Source organism: Canis lupus, chromosome 7, assembly GCF_011100685.1.
Source record: "Canis lupus familiaris isolate Mischka breed German Shepherd chromosome 7, alternate assembly UU_Cfam_GSD_1.0, whole genome shotgun sequence".
In the NCBI taxonomy this organism is placed as follows: Eukaryota; Metazoa; Chordata; class Mammalia; order Carnivora; family Canidae; genus Canis; species Canis lupus.
Genome location: NC_049228.1, coordinates 40,177,855 through 40,193,846, shown reverse-complemented (window position 1 = coordinate 40,193,846; position 15,992 = coordinate 40,177,855). Strand labels below are relative to the sequence as shown.

Below are 15,992 nucleotides of genomic sequence, written 5' to 3'. Positions count from 1 at the left end.
AGCCAAGGAACCAAGGCAAGGGGACAAATGAGACCCAACATGAGGTTTGGCCTGGGGTCTGAATGACACTCAGCAAAGGCAGACAGCCCATCCTAGCACAGAGCCTCTGATGGTCAATCTCCTGAGATTGAGAGGCTCAAGAGAGGCTCCCTTGGCTTTGTTTGCAGAAGTGTGCTGGATGAGTCTTTGAATAGTGACCAGAAAGTCTACGGCAGTCATTATTGTTATTCTTACTTTTAGGATGAAACTTTAGATCATGATTTTTTTTTAAGATTTTATTTACTTATTCATGAGACAGAGAGAAAGAGAGGCAGAAACAACAGCAGAGAGAGAAGCAGGCTCCATGCAGGGAGTTCGACGTGGGACTCAATCCCAGGTCTCCAGGATCAGGCCCCAGGCCAAAGGCAGTGCTAAACCACTGAGCCCCCCGGGCTGCCCTAGATCATGATATTTTTTAACCTCCAGAGATGTGCTATGCAGAATACAGACTACAACACAAAGGGAGAGACATGTCAGGAAATCTACTTTTTAAGGTTTGACTTATAAGGTACAAAATTACACCAGTGAAGCAAATGCCCATTGGTCAATGTATAAAAAGGTAACATGTGGCAATTACTTCAGAAGTCTGAAAGGGAGTCTGAGTGTCTTCTGTGAGAAGCAGACAGGCAAAAACAAATAGTGGGTACATTCTCGCTCCCCAGAGAGCCCACCCACCATCTTTTTAGGAGGGTGTTGAAAAGAAGTAGAAAACAAAGGAACAGGAGCAGGAAGTTATGGCCAAAGCACCCTCTAACCCACCCCAAACACGGGCAGTGTGCATGTGAAATTTCACTGGTATTTGATCATTTTTTATAAGATTTTATTTGTTTGAGAGAGACAGAGAGTATGAGCAGGGGGAGGAGCAGAGGGAGAAAGAGAGAGAAGCAGACTCTCCACTGAGCAGGGAGCCCAAAGTGGGGCTCAATCCCAGGACCCTGAGATCATGACCTGAGCCGAAGGCAGATGCTTAACCAACTGAGCCACTCAGACACCCTTATTTGATCATTTTTCATGGGTAACTTTCTTTCTTTTTCATTCTTTTCTTTCTCTTTCTCTCTCTCTTTTTATTTAATTTGTTCAAAGTAAGTTACGAACCTTTCTGACAAAAAAAACTCCTAGCAATATCCATGTTTTCCAGGCAGCAGCCAAGCCTCCCTAGTCCCCACCAGTCTCACTTCTTCCTTTCCCACCATGCAGAGTGATGGTGGGCTGAGGGATGCCCTAGGCTTATCTTCCATTTGTGGAAACCATTGTCTAGACAACTCATAACCCTGAAAGAAGCCCTATCTTTGTTGTAAAAGAAGATTGTCTGAGAGTGTACTGTGTGCCTCAGTCCCCTCATCTGCACCTGCCATCTGCAGTAGTACAGTGCCCTCATGCTTGTTTCAAAAGCATCCTGCATACTGTATCATACTCGAAGGGTCTATCCAACAAGAAGATCTAACAATTATAAGTATTTATCCCCCTAATTTGGGAGCAGTCAATTATATCAACCAATTAATAACCAAAGTAAAGAAACATATAGGGACAGCTGGGTGGCTCAGCAGTTGACCGTCTGCTTCAGCTCAGGATGTGGTCCTGGAGGTCTGGGACCGAGTTCTGCCTCAGGCTCCCGCATGGAGCCTGCTTCTTCTCCCTCTGCCTGTGTTTCTGTCTTTCTCTGTGTCTCTCATGAATAAATAAATAAAACCTTTTAAAAAAAAAACCATATAGATAACAATACATTAATAGTAGAGGACTTCAGGGCAGCCTAGGTGGCTCAGAGGTTTAGAGCCGCCTTCAGCCCAGGCCGTGATCCTGGAGACCCAGGATCGAGTCCCATATTGGGCTCCCTCATGGAGCCTGCTTCTCCCTCTGCCTGTGTCTCTGCCTCTGTGTGTGTGTGTGTGTCTCATGAATAAATAAATAAAATCTTTAAAAAAAATAGTAGGGGACTTCAATACCCCACTCACTGCAATGGACAGATCATCTAAGTAGAAGATCAGCAAAGAAACAAGGGCTTTGAATGACACACTGGACTTCACACAGATGGACTTCACAGACATATTCAGAATATTCTATCCTAAAGCAACAGATACACATTCTTCTCTAGTGCATGTGGAACTTTCTCCAGAATAGATCACATAGTGGATCACAAATCAGGTCTCAACTGATACCAAAAGATCGGGATTATTCCCTGCGTATTTTCAGACAACAATGCTTTGAAACTAGAACTCAATTACAAGAGGAAATTTGGAAGGAACTCAAGTCACTTGGAAGTTAAAAGGCATCCTACTAAAAAAAATGAATGGGTCAATCAGGAAATTAGAGAATAATTTAAAAGAGTCATGCAAACTAACAAAAATGAAAGCACAACTGTTCAAAACCTTTGGGATATAGCAAAGGTAGTCCTAAGAGGGAAGTACATTTCAATACAATTCTTTCTCAAAAAATTAGAAAAATCTCAAATACACAAGCTAACCTTACATCTAAAGGAGCTGCAGAAGAACAGAAAATAAATCTAAACGCAGCAGGAGAAGAGAAATAATAAAAATTAGAGGAGAACTCAATGAAATTGAGACCAGAAGAACAGTAGAACAGATCAATGACATTAGGAGCTGGTTCTTTGGAAGAATTAATAAGATAGATAAACTCCTGGCCAGACTTAATAAAAAGATAAAAGAAAAAACTCAAATTAGTAAAATCATGAACGAAAGAGGAGAGATCACAAACAACACCAAAGAAATACATAAAATTTTAACAACATATTATGAGCAACTATATGCCAACAAATTAGGCAATCTAGAAGAAATGGATGCATTCCTGAAAACTTAAAAAACTACCAAAACTGAAGAAGGAAAAAATAAAAAACCTGAACAGGCCAATAATCAGCAAGAAAAATTGAAGCAGTCATCAAAAATCTCCCAAGAAACTAGAGTTCGGGGCCAGATGTCTTCCCAAGGGAATTTTACCAAACATTTATAAAAGAAATAATACCTATTCTACTGAAGCTGTTTCAAAAGATAGAAATGGAAAGAAAACTTCCAAACTCGTTTTACGAGGCCAGAACTACCTTGATCCCAAAACCAGACAAAGACTCCACCAAAAAGTAGAATTGCAGACCAATATCCTTGATTAACATGAATGTCAAAATACTTACCAAGATACTAGCCAATAGGATCCAATTGTATATTAAGAGGATTTTTCACCACAACCAAGTAGGATTTATTCCTAGGCTGCAAGGATGGTTCAACATTCATAAAACAATCAACCTGATCACATTAATAAAAGAAAAGACAAGAACCATATGATCCTCTCAATAGATGCAGAGAAAGCATTTGACAAAATACACCATCTTTTCTTGATTAAAACTCTTCAAAGTGTAGGGATAGAGGGAATATACCTCAACATCATAAAAGCCATCTGCGAAAAGCCCACAGCAAATATCACTCTCAATGGGGAAAAACTGAGAGCCTTTCCCTAAGATCAGGAACATGACAGGGATGTCCACTCTCACCATGGTTATTCAACATAGTACTAGAAGTCCTAGCCTCAGCAATCAGGCAACAAAAAGAAATAAAAGGCATTCAAATTGACAAAGAAGCCAAACTTTCACTCTTTGCAGATGACATGATCCTGTATATAGAAAACCCAAAAGACTCCACCCCAAGATTGCTAGAACTCATATAGCAATTCAGCAATGGGGCAGGTTACAATATCAATGCACAGAAATAAGCTGCATTTCTATACACCGACAAAGAGACTGAATAAAGAGAAGTTAAGGAACCAATTCTATTTACAATTGTACCCAAAACCATAGGAATAAACCTAACCAAAGAGGTAAAGGATTTGTACTTCAAAAACTTCAGAACACTTATGAAATTGAGGAAGGTACAAAGAGACAGGAAAACATTCCATGCTCATAGATTGGAAAAATAAATATTGTGAAAATGTCCATGCTACCCAGAGCAATTTACACATTCAGTGCAATCTCTATCAAAATACCATAGACTTTTTTCACAGAGTTGTGACAAATAATCCTAAGATTTGCATGGAACCAGAAAAGACCCTGAATAGCCAAATGAATATTGAAAAAGAAAACCAAAGATGGGGGCATCACATTTCCAGACTTCAAGCTCTATTACAAACCTGTAATCATCAAGACTGTATGTGATTGGCACAAAAATAGACATGTAGATCAATGGAACAGAATAGATAACCCAGAAATGGACCCTTAACTCTATGGTCAACTAATCTTTGACAAAACATGAAAAATCATTCACTTGAAAAAAAGACAGTCTCTTCAATAAATGGTTGGGAAAATTGGACAGCCACATGCAGAAGAATGAAACTGGACCTTTTGGGGATCCCTGGGTGGCTCAACGGTTTAGCGCCTGCCTTTGGCCCAGGGCGCGATCCTGGAGTCCCAGGATCAAGTCCCACGTCAGGCTCCTGGCATGGAGCCTGCTTCTCCCTCCTCCTGTGTCTCTGCCTCTCCCTCTCTCTCTCTCTCTCTGTCTATAATAAATAAATAAATAAATAAATAAATAAATAAATAAATAAATAAATAAATCTTAAAAAAAAAAAAAAAAAGAAACTGGACCTTTCTCTTACACCATACACAAAGATAAACTCAAAATGGATGAAAGACCTAAATGTGAAACAGGAATCCATCAAAATCCTAGAAGAGATCATAGGCAGCAACCTTTTTGACCTTGGCCCCAGTAAATTCTTACAAGACACATCTCTAAAGAAGGAAACAAAAGCAAAAATGTACTATTGGGACTTCATCAAGATAAAAAGCTTCTGGGATGCCTGGGTGCCTCAGTGGTTAAGTGTCTGCTGTCGGTTCAGGGTGTGATCCTGGAGTCACAGGATCGAGTCCCACATTGGGCTCCCTGCATGGAGCCTGCTTCTCCCTCAGCCTATGTTTCTGCCTCTCTATCTGTATTTCTCATGAATAAATAAAGAAAAATATTTTTAAAAAAGATAAAAAGCTTTTGCACAGGAAAGGAAACAGCCAACAAAACTAAAAGACAACCTACAGGATGGGAGAAGATATTTGCAAATGACATATCAGATAAAGAGCTAGTAGCCAAGATCTATAAAGTACTTATCAACCTGAACACCCAAGAAACAAACAATCCAGTCATGAAATGGGCAGAAGACAGGAACAGACATTTCTCCCAAGAAGACCTGTATGTGGCCAACAAATACATGAAAAAAAATGCTCCACATCACTTGGCATCAGGGAACTACAAACCAAAAACACAATGAGATACCACCTCACACCAGTGAGAATGACTAAAATTAACAAGACAGGAAAAACAAATGTTGGTGAGGATGTATAGAAAGGGGAAACCTCTTGCACTATTGGTGGGAATGTGAGCTTGTGCAGCCAATCTGGAAAACAGTGTGGAGGTTCCTCAAGAAGTTAAAAATAGAGCTACCCGGGATCCCTGGGTGGCGCAGCGGTTTGGCGCCTGCCTTTGGCCCAGGGCGCGATCCTGGAGGCCCGGGATCGAATCCCACATCGGGCTCCCGGTGCATGGAGCCTGCTTCTCCCTCTGCCTGTGTCTCTGCCTCTCTCTCTATCTCTCTCTCTCTCTCTCTCTGTGTGTGTGTGACTATCATAAATAAATAAATAAATAATTAAAAAAAAAATAGAGCTACCCTATAACCCAGCAATTGCACTGCTGGGTATTTACCCCAAGGGTATAGATGTAGTGAAACGACGGGGCACCTGCACCCCAATATTCATAGCAGCAATATCCACAATAGCCAATCTGTGGAAGGAGCCATAATGTCCTTTGACAGATGAATGGATAAAGATGTGGTATATATACAGCGGACTATTACTCAGCCATCAGAAAGGGTGAATACCTACCATTTACACTGATGTGGATGGTACTGGAGGGTATTATGCTGAGTGAAGTAAGTCAGTCAGAGAAAGACAATTATCATATGGTTTCACTCATATGCAGAATATAAGAAATAGCACAGAGGATCAAAGAGGAAGGGAGGGGAAACTGAATGAGGAAAAATTAGAGAGGAAGACAAATCATGAGAGACTCTTAATCATAGGAAATAAATGGAAGGTCGCTGAAGGGGTGGGGGTAAGGGATGGGATAACTGAGGTAAGGGCATGTGATGTGATGAGCACCGGGTGTTATACTATATGTTGGCAAATTGAATTTAAATAAAAACTGCTGGGATCCCTGGGTGGCGCAGCGGTTTGGCGCCTGCCTTTGGCCCAGGGCGCCATCCTGGAGACCCGGGATCGAATCCCACGTTGGGCTCGGTGCATGGAGCCTGCTTCTCCCTCTGCCTATGTCTCTGCCTCTCTCTCTCTCTCTGTGACTGTCATAAATAAATTTTTAAAAATATTTTAAAAATAAAAAAATAAAAATAAAAACTGCTAAACAAACAAAAGCATCCTGCACATATATTAAGATGAGCTCCAGGGCAGCCCCGGTGGCTCAGCGGTTTAGCACCACCTTCAGTCCAGGCAGGGCGTGATCCTGGAGACCCAGGATTGAGTCCCTCGTTGGGCTCCCTGCATGGAGCCTGCTTCTCCCTCTGCCTGTGTCTCTACCTCTCTCTCTGTGTGTCTCTCTCTCATGAATAAATGAATAAAATCTTAAAAAAAAAAAAAAAAGATGAGCTCTATGTGAGAATTTGACTGAAGCTTGAGGGGACAACCTGCCCCCCTCCCAGTAGGAATTCATGTCCTTATGATCATTTCAGACCAAAAGTGCTCCGCAGATTAGCCCTGGGCTTTATCCTCTCCAGAAGCAGGACCCTTGCCACCCCCCTCCCCCGATGGATTCAGCTGAAACCCAATCCTGAGGCACTTGTCTGATGCGCTTATGAGATATTCTTCCCTGAGTGTCTTCAAGAAAAGAAAATCAGTTTCCTGAAATAGGCTCCAAGTGAAACTGTTCCTCAGGACAGTTAAGTTAAATGACCTCTGGTAGTTTTTCCAATTGTGTTGTTATTTTTAATTCTCTTCTGCCTCCCTGCTACCCCCATTTCCAATCAGGGAGGCTCCGAGGAGAGGTTATTATGTACAAGTCTTGCCAAAAGATGCAAGAAAAGGATTCCTATCTGGTCAGATCAAGAGGAACAATCTTCCTAAAAATAAAACATGTCTGAGTGAAAGGGGATGAAAAAGTTTATACAGAGCAAGGTCAGCGCTTCCTTTCTGGTCTCCTTTCATCCTCGTGCGATTTACTGTAAGTGCAGAGGCGGTTCTAACCACATGACTCTGTGGCCTGACAGTGGATCACCTGTCCCGCCCACACCATTGCTGACAGGTAGTCAACTCTAGTTACTCAACTGAAGATGTTACTCACCAATATTACTCTACCCGGCAGCCTCCTGACCCTCGCCCAGCCACAAGGTTTGGTGCTCATCTGCTCTTACCTACAGAGAAAGAGCAAGAAGCTACCACATGACTTCGCTAGGAGCGGTGGTGCCTCATTTCTGATGGTCAGACATGAGAAGCTGAATTTTGAATTTTTTCGAATTTTGCCCCGTCAGTTCCTAAAAGTATAGCATGAGAATTCGTAATCATAAGTGCCCCTCATCTATCCCCCAAGAATGAAATTGTTCTCCCCAGTTGAAATTTAAAGGAACGAATGGATTAGTGTATTTGGCCAGAGTGTTCTACAATAGCAAAGTATTGTGTATCACCACACAATTTTTCCCTTAGATGGTCAGTTAGGAGCAAGTATGACATTCTAGAAGCTCTCTCCAATTAGGTCAGCAGAATCCACCCCTGTCTTGGAGTCTGATCCCCTCTCTGACCAGATATAATTCCAGTGACAAGTGACTTTCAAGCTTATACCCATGCACTCTTGGATTTCTGATTTGGTCCCCAAGGAAGGTAATAGTGTTCTGAGTGCTGGCTCTGGGCCTGAGTTCTCTGCTTGGCCTTGGGGACTTGCCTCCTCACTCCTTCGCTGATGACTTGCCTCCCTGGATTCCTGAACCAGTCTCGACCTCTGGCAACATATGCTCCTTAACAATGTTCTTACCTGCATAGATAACTACCTTCCACCCAATTCATAATTCTGATTACTGGGCTACTGGACCAGGCCAATTTCTATAGTCTAGCGAGAGTGTAGACAGTCCTAGATGGAAATGCCTAAGCCCAGGGTTCATGATTAATGAGGATAGACAAGTCAAGGATTCAGGGTCCATTCAAATGCGACCCTAGGGCATAGATGGATGTGAAGGAGACAGAGAGGTTCTACTTCCCTTAATGCAGCCTATGTGTGGATTAGCATCTGAAGGACCGGTGTATCATATCCTGAAATCACATTACTCTCAGTCTTTTTCCCATGAGTGGACGTTAAACAACACTTCTTACGTTCTGTGTTAATTGAAATTTTCATTTCAAGCGTAGGATGTTAGAGTTTGTCCCTGTTGGATTTCATCTCGCTGATGTTGGAAGAGCCTATAAGGAAAGGCTGAGGTAGAAAGGGATCCCTAGCAGGCCCTCTGAGTCCCCACCCCACCCCATCAGTAGGAGGTATACTGTCTGGACAACAGGAATCTGTGGAGGGTTGGCATACTGTTCTCAGCAGATAAAAGGAAATACTCTCAGCTCAACCCCTTTCCTACTTGGGAAAATATTACTGAATCCTTCTGTACAGAAACCAACCAGACCAAAGAGGAAAGACCTAGAATCTAGACTAAGGGTTCCCTGGTGATATGCCTCCACCTCCACCATTTGGTGAAGCCCATAAACAACCCCTATTTACACACTCAGAGTCTCCAGACAACCTGCACGGGTGACTGTCTTAAATATAAGCAGACATCTAAGGCTCACCAGGCAGCTGAGTAAAATCTCCAGCATGAGAAACAGATCACAACAGATCCCCGGGCGGAGGGGGAGGGGAGGAACAAAACAAAACAAAACAACTCAAAGGACACAGAGACTGCACAGACAGTGAGTAAACATAAAACTATAACTAAAACCTCAGAAAGATGAGAAGACATCATATTCATAAAATAAGAATATTTAGAGACAAGGGCCCCTGGCTAGTTCAGTCAGAAGAATATACAATTCTTGATCTCTGGGTCTGAGTTTGAGTCCCATGTTGGGTGTAGAGATTACTTTAAAAAAAAGAAAAAAGTAACAAACAAAAACAAAACAATCCAACTAAAAAATGAGAAGGCATGAACCGACATTTCTCCAAAGAAGACATCCAGATGGCCAACAGACATATGAAAAGATGCTCACATCACTGATCATCAGGAAAATGCAAATCAAACTGCAGTGAGATACATCACCTCACACCTGTCAGAAGAGCTAAATTAACAGTACAACAAACAACAGGTATTGGCGAGGATGTGGAGAAAGTGGAACCCTCCTGCTCTGTTGGTGGGAATGCAAACTGGTACAGCCACTGTGGGAAACAGTATGGAGGTTCCTCAAGAAGTTAGGGGGATCCCTGGGTGGCTCAGTGGTTTAGTGCCTGCCTTTGGCGCAGGGTGTGATCCTGGGGTTCCAGGGTCGAGTCCCACATCGGGCTCCCTGCGTGGAGCCTGCTTCTCCCTCTGCCTGTGTCTTTGCCTCTCTCTCTCTCTCTCTCTCATAAATAAGTAAAATCTTAGGGAAAAAAAAAGAAGCTGGGTAGCCCAGGTGGCTCAGCGGTTTAGTGCTGCCTTCAGCCCAGGGCGTGATCCTGGAGACCCAGGAACGAGTCCCATGTCGGGCTCCCTGCATGAAGCCTGCTTCTTCCTCTGCCCGTGTCTCTGCCTCTCTCTCTCTCTCTCTCTCTGTCTGTCTCTCATGAATAAATAAATAAAATCTTTAAAAAAAAAAGAAGTTAAAAATAGAACTACCCTATGATCCAGCAATTGCATTACTAGGTAGTGTATCCAAAGAATACAAAAATACTAATTCAAAAGAGGCATGCACCCCAATTTTTAGCAGCATTATATACAACTGCCAAGATATGGAAGCAGCCCAAGTGTCCATGGATAGATGAATGAATAAAGAATATGTAATGTGTATATATACAATGGAATGGAATACAACTTAGCCATAAAAAAGAATGAGATCTTGCCATTTGCAACAACATGGATGGATCTTGAAGGTATAATGCTAAGTGAAATAAGTCATTCAGAGAAATACAAATACCATATGATCTCACTCCATTCTGGAATTTAAGAAACAAAACAAACAAAGATAAACAAAAAAAAACCAGACTCTTAACTATAGAGAACAATAGTTACCAGAAGGAAGTGGGGGATGGGTGAAATGGGAGACAGGGATTAAGAGGACACTTATCATGATGAGTACTGAGTAATGTATAGAATTGTTGAATCACTGGGGCATCTCTGTGCTCAGTCAATTAAGTGTCTAATTCTTGGTTTCAGCTCAGGTCATGATCTCAGGGTCTTGAGATCCAGCCCCTCATTGTACTCCCCGCTCGGCAGGGGCTCTGCTTGAGATTCTCTCTCTCTCCCACCGCTCCTTCCTCCACTCATGCCCTCTAAATAAATAAATGAATAAAATCTTTTTTTAAAAAAAGAATTATTAGGGATCCCTGGGTGGCTCAGTGGTTTAGCGCCTGCCTTTGGCCTGGGGCATGATCCTGGGGTCCTGGGGTCAAGTCCCGCATCAGACTCCCTGCATGGAGCCTGCTTCTCCCTCTGCCTGTGTCTGCCTCTCTCTCTCATTCTCAGTCTCTCATGAAGAAATAAATAAAATCTTTAAAAAAAAAAAAAAAGAACTACTGAACTGCTCTATTGTGAGACTAATGTAACACTATAAACTACACTGGGACACTGGGATTAAAATTAAAAACTTAATAAAAATTTAAAAAATAATATCTAGGGAATCCCTGGGTGGCTCAGCGGTTTGGCGCCTGCCTTTGGCCCAGGGCACGATCCTGGAGACCCAGGATCGAATCCCACGTCGGGCTCCCGGTGCATGGAGCCTGCTTCTCCCTCTGCCTGTGTCTCTGCCTCTGTGTGTGTGTGTGTGACTATCATAAATAAATAAAAAAAATTAAAAATAAATAAAAATAATAATATCTAGCATTGGGATAACAAGAGTTCTACAAAGATAGAAAAAAATTCAAGGGAAAGAAATCATCAAAAAGATAATTTAAGAAAATTTTCCAAAACTGAAAGCTGTAAGTTTTCAGGTGGAAAAGGCCCACCAAACATCCAGCACAATGTGAGGAAATGAACCACAGAAAAACACATGAACAGGATGGCCATCTAGGATTTCAGACAGGAAGCAGGCCACATATCAAGAATCAAGAGTCAGAATGAGGGACGCCTGGGTGCTCAGCAGTTGAGCATCAGTCTTTGGCTCAGGGCATGATCCTAGGTCCAGGGATTGAGTTCTGCACCAGGCTCCTTGCGAGGAGCCTGCTTCTCCCTCTGCCTATGTCTCTGCCTCTCTCTCTGTGTGTCTCTCATGAAAACATAAATAAAACCTTAAAAGAAAAAAGAGGGCAGCCCAGGTGGCTCAGTGGTTTAGTGCTGCCTTCAGCCCAGGGCCTGATCCTGGCTGGAGACCCGGGATCGAGTCCCACATCGGGCTCCCTGCATGGAGCCTGCTTCTCCCTCTGCCTGTGTCTCTGCCTCTCTCTCTCTCATGAATAAATAAATAAAATCTTTAAAAAAAATTTTTTTAATTAAAAAAAAGAATGACTGGAAGACAGAAGGAAATGGAGTGTGACTTTCAAAATTCTGAGGGAAAATGATTATCAGTCCAAAATTCTGTCTCATGTATTAGTTATGCATAAAGGTGAGACAAAGACATTTTCTGAATACTCTCAAAAACTTCCCTCCTACACAGTTTCTTGGGAAGCTACTAGAGGACACATGTCATCCAAACAAGAAGTCAGCATGAGCACATTGTTTAAAGATAGGAAGGTAGAAATAGAAGCAGGGAGAACCAAACACTTTCTAACAAGCCTCACAGCATGATTCGACCCTTTATGTGCACTAAGACCGCAATAAAAATGAAAACTGATTTGAAACATGGCGAATAAAGGAGGGGGGGAGAGCCATGGAACTTTGCTGAGAAAATCTGCTGATGCTGTGTGAAGAGGGAACAGAATGCATCTGACGCTGCAAAGCCAGGTAGATAGGGAGCAGAAGTGGAGCAAAGCAACAAAGGTCACCTCGAACACACAGGATCCTTGGGAAAGGGGAGACCTGGGCCAATCACCAAGGCCTGTCCATCCCACCTCCTGGATATGTGCTGATCTGGGTGGCTGCGACCCCACGCATGCCCACCTTCCCCTCCAGGGCCACAATGGCCTCCCCTCCCCCAACCCACTCCCTACACAGCAGCCACATGGCCCTTTCTAGAACAAAGTCTGATCATATTGTCCCCCTGACAAAATGCTTAAATGGCTTTTTGTTGCTCCTTGCACAAGACCAAGTAATTTGACAGAACTCTATGGTTTGAACAGCCTCTCTTATTGCTGCCTCCACTTAACAATATGGAAATCATAGCCTTCCTCCTCATCACCCCACTCTCTTGCCACTGAGCCCCCACAGTCCTGCCCCTTGTTACCTGCTTAATTCTCACATTTCCTTTGGGAGGAGCTCTGCAAAGCAACCCCTGACCTTCTAAACCAGGGTGGTTCCCCGCTGTGAGCACCTCCTTCCCTGTAGCTCCACCACATGGCCTGCAACATGCTTATTCCAGTTTCTGGATGGCTCCCACCAAACAGCAAGCTCTACTAGACCTCCTACTGGCCATGACTCCACTAGATACAAATGACCACTCTCCAAGTCAAACCAGACAACACAAATGGGAATTTATCAGCTCTCATGTGTCCCTGGGGGAGGTGGGGGAGTAGGTCACAAACACCACCAGAGTCCTGGCCTCTGTTCCTTTCCTCTCCTTACAGATTCTCTCTGTTAGCTGGTCTCCACGTGGTGGAGTCACCAGCTCACATCCTTCCAACTTGAGGCAGTCCTGCCTGCTGGCTCCTGGGAAAGACTCGGGGCTCTCCTTGCTTGATGCAAATGCCAATCCAGAACAAAGGGCCTGGATGCTCTGTGTGGGTGGGCCTGGGTCCATCCTCAAAAGATGGGGAAGATACCAATGTTCTCAGAACAACGCCTGTCACAGGCACCCCTGTACTCGTGGCCCCCAGTAGACACACAGCTGATGTTCAGTGAATGTTGTATAGACAGACTTACACTCTGAGTTCATGATACTGTGTCTGTTCTGTTTTCTGAGACAAATTCAGTAAAAGCATGTGATTTCTATAGAAGTTCATTGGAAGAAGCCAGTGACAATTAATAGCAAGCACCTATGTAATTCTTTTCATGTATGAGCCACTGTCCTAAGACCTTTATGTATATTGACTGATTTTATCTTTAAAGAAAAAAGCACTTCTGTTAGGTAGACACTATTACTGATGCCTCGAATCCCGCAGCTAGAAGGCCTTTCCTCCAACAACACCAGAGTCCCTGTCAAGTCTTGAATCCTGTGCGCATTTTAACTTTGCTTTGCACACTGCCTGCTGCCTTTGCTGAGAGCGGAATCTCCCAGTGCTTCCTGCATAGCTGTCCAACCCTGTGGTCCAACCCCACAACACCAAGGGTTGCTGTTCCCTGGCAATCTGCTCAGAGGTCTCCACTGAAGCTGTCCTGGAAACCAGAATGGACACAGGTAGCATCTGTACCTCTCATCCCAAAAGCAGTTTTCCTGCCCACCTGTGTGAGATCAGTTCACATCCACACACAATGGGGTTTCTGCTAGTGTGCAGTGGGCTGATCAACACTAGTCTCAGGGCAGGTTCCAAGCTCCTGCCATGGCTCATGATGCTAATCCAGACGCTGAATCCATCTGCTGACCAATCTAGAGGACATTGCCAATATTCCACAAACTATTGGTCCAAAGCTTCACACCCATTTGCTTTTGTATTTTGTTTCTCTAGCCTCTGAAATTCTGTGCTTCCTTCTTAATTTGATTTCCTAATAAAAAGGGGGGGGGCGCCTGGGTGGCTCAGTCATTAGCATCTGCCTTCGGCTCAGGTCATGATCCCAGAGTCCTGGGATGGAGTCCTGCATCTGGCTCCCTGCTCAGGGGAAGTCTGCTTCTCCCTCTATCTCTGCCCCTCCTCTCCACTCACATTCTCTCTCTCTCTCTCAAATAAATAAATAAAATTTTTAAAAAAATTTTTAAATCAATGCATCACGTGCAGGAAACAAAGAGCCTTTACAATTTTCTGCCAGTTAAAATCTTTGCCTTCCAAAATCTTGGACCCTACCTGAATCTTCCTATCCTTGGTGTTTTTCTGTGTCTATAAAGGACTCCATATATGTAGATGTGCTTTAAGGGATGTAACTATTTATCTACAACAGTTCCAACTGACTTTGTGGCTGGATTAAATCACAGCATGGTGTACGGAAAAGCATGAGGCTCCTGTCCTCACCTGAGCACTAGCTCTTTACATATGCTCTCAAGTGAGACACCTGCATTCACCAAACCTGACTTTTCAAATCTGTAAAACAAGACAACGAAACTCGGCTACATGAAACCCATTAAAACTCCATCATCTGTGATCTCATGGGCGTCTAATGAATGCAGATGTGTTCTAAGACAAGTCACCACATCCCATGGGCTACTGTGACTGTGATGGAAAGCTTCTGAGGCGCTCTGGCTTTCTCCTTTCCTGGTGTCCATGCCCACATGTGATCCCCTTTCCCTGCAGTGTAGGATGTCTTGGGTCATGCTTCAACCCACAGAACAGGGTAGGGGAATGTCCCTGCAAGATAAGGTGCAATACTGCAATAGGACACCAGACACCTTCGAGGAGTACAGATTCTGTAGATGTAAGAGCGCAGGCCACCAGGTCACCCGCACTTTAAATGCAGCCACAAGTTTGGGGTCCCCGAGCCCTTAGCACTTCTGAGCAACTGGCTCCACATCCAGGCAATCTCACTACTTCTCAGGTTCAATGTTCACTAGAGTGACTCACAGAACTCAAAAAAGTACTTACAGTTACTGCTTTATTGTGATTCATACAAATTAGGACAGGGCAAAGCTGGAGAGGATCACTAATACAGACTTCCCTCATCTTCTCCCTGTGGAATTGGGACACATAGATGGACTCACCTGAGCTTAGCGTCCAGAGTTCTTACTGGAGTTTTCCTCGTCTGCATGGTTGCTTTACCATCAGCTACTGGTGGGCCAGGCTCCATCTCCAAAGTTTTCCCCACAGGAGGTCAAGCTAAAGTCCCAACCCCTCATCATGTGGTTGGTCTTCTAAACTGTGCACCCTGGGTCATCTCATCAACAGAAATGTGACATGGTAGAGGGGCTGCCATGAGTAACAAGACATTCCTACCCGACAGCTCAGGGAATTCTCAGGATTTAGAGGCTATATCCCAGGAACAGGAGTCAGGACCAGACAGATTCTTTACTGTGCAGCATCAAGGTACAAGACATGGTGGCCTTCATGTTGCTTATAGAATGTCTCTCTTACCAGTTTTGATGAAGCAAATGGCAATGTGCAGAGGGAGGCCTGCGTCCAACCACCACTGAAACACAGAATCATGTCAACAGTCATATAATGTTGGAAGCAGACTCTTCCCCAGCTGAGCCTTCAGATAACACCATTGATTGCAATCTTTTCAGAAATCCCAAAACAAGGATGCCTGGGTGTCTCAGTGGTTGAGCGTCTGCCTTTGGCTCAGGTCATGATCCCAGGGTCCTGGGATGGAGTCCCACATCGGGCTCCCTGCATGGAGCCTGCTTCTCCCTCTGCTTATGTCTCTGCCTCTCTCTGTGTGTCTCTCATGAATAAGTAAATAAAAAATCTTAAAAAAAAAAAAGTAAATCCCAAAGCAGAGGACCCAGCTAAGCCCTTCCCACATTCCTGACTCATGGGGAACAACTACTATGAAATAACACATGTACTGTTTTAATTTGCTGGATTTGGGGCTAATTTGTTACACAGCAATACACATAATACACC

The 15,992-nt window shown here is 43.6% G+C and overlaps 1 long non-coding RNA gene across 1 annotated transcript in view; it reads right to left on the bottom strand.

Moving 5' to 3' along the window:
- Positions 1-7,372: 7,372 nt before the first annotated feature.
- The window catches only part of LOC102157245, a 32,136-nt gene continuing 23,516 nt past the window's right edge, over positions 7,373-15,992 (bottom strand). The window contains exons 3-5 of the long non-coding RNA XR_005362327.1: positions 15,501-15,555; positions 15,015-15,099; positions 7,373-7,443 (exon numbers count right to left, since the gene is read on the bottom strand). This is a non-coding gene — a long non-coding RNA (uncharacterized LOC102157245). The remainder of the gene's footprint in view (positions 7,444-15,014; positions 15,100-15,500; positions 15,556-15,992) is intronic.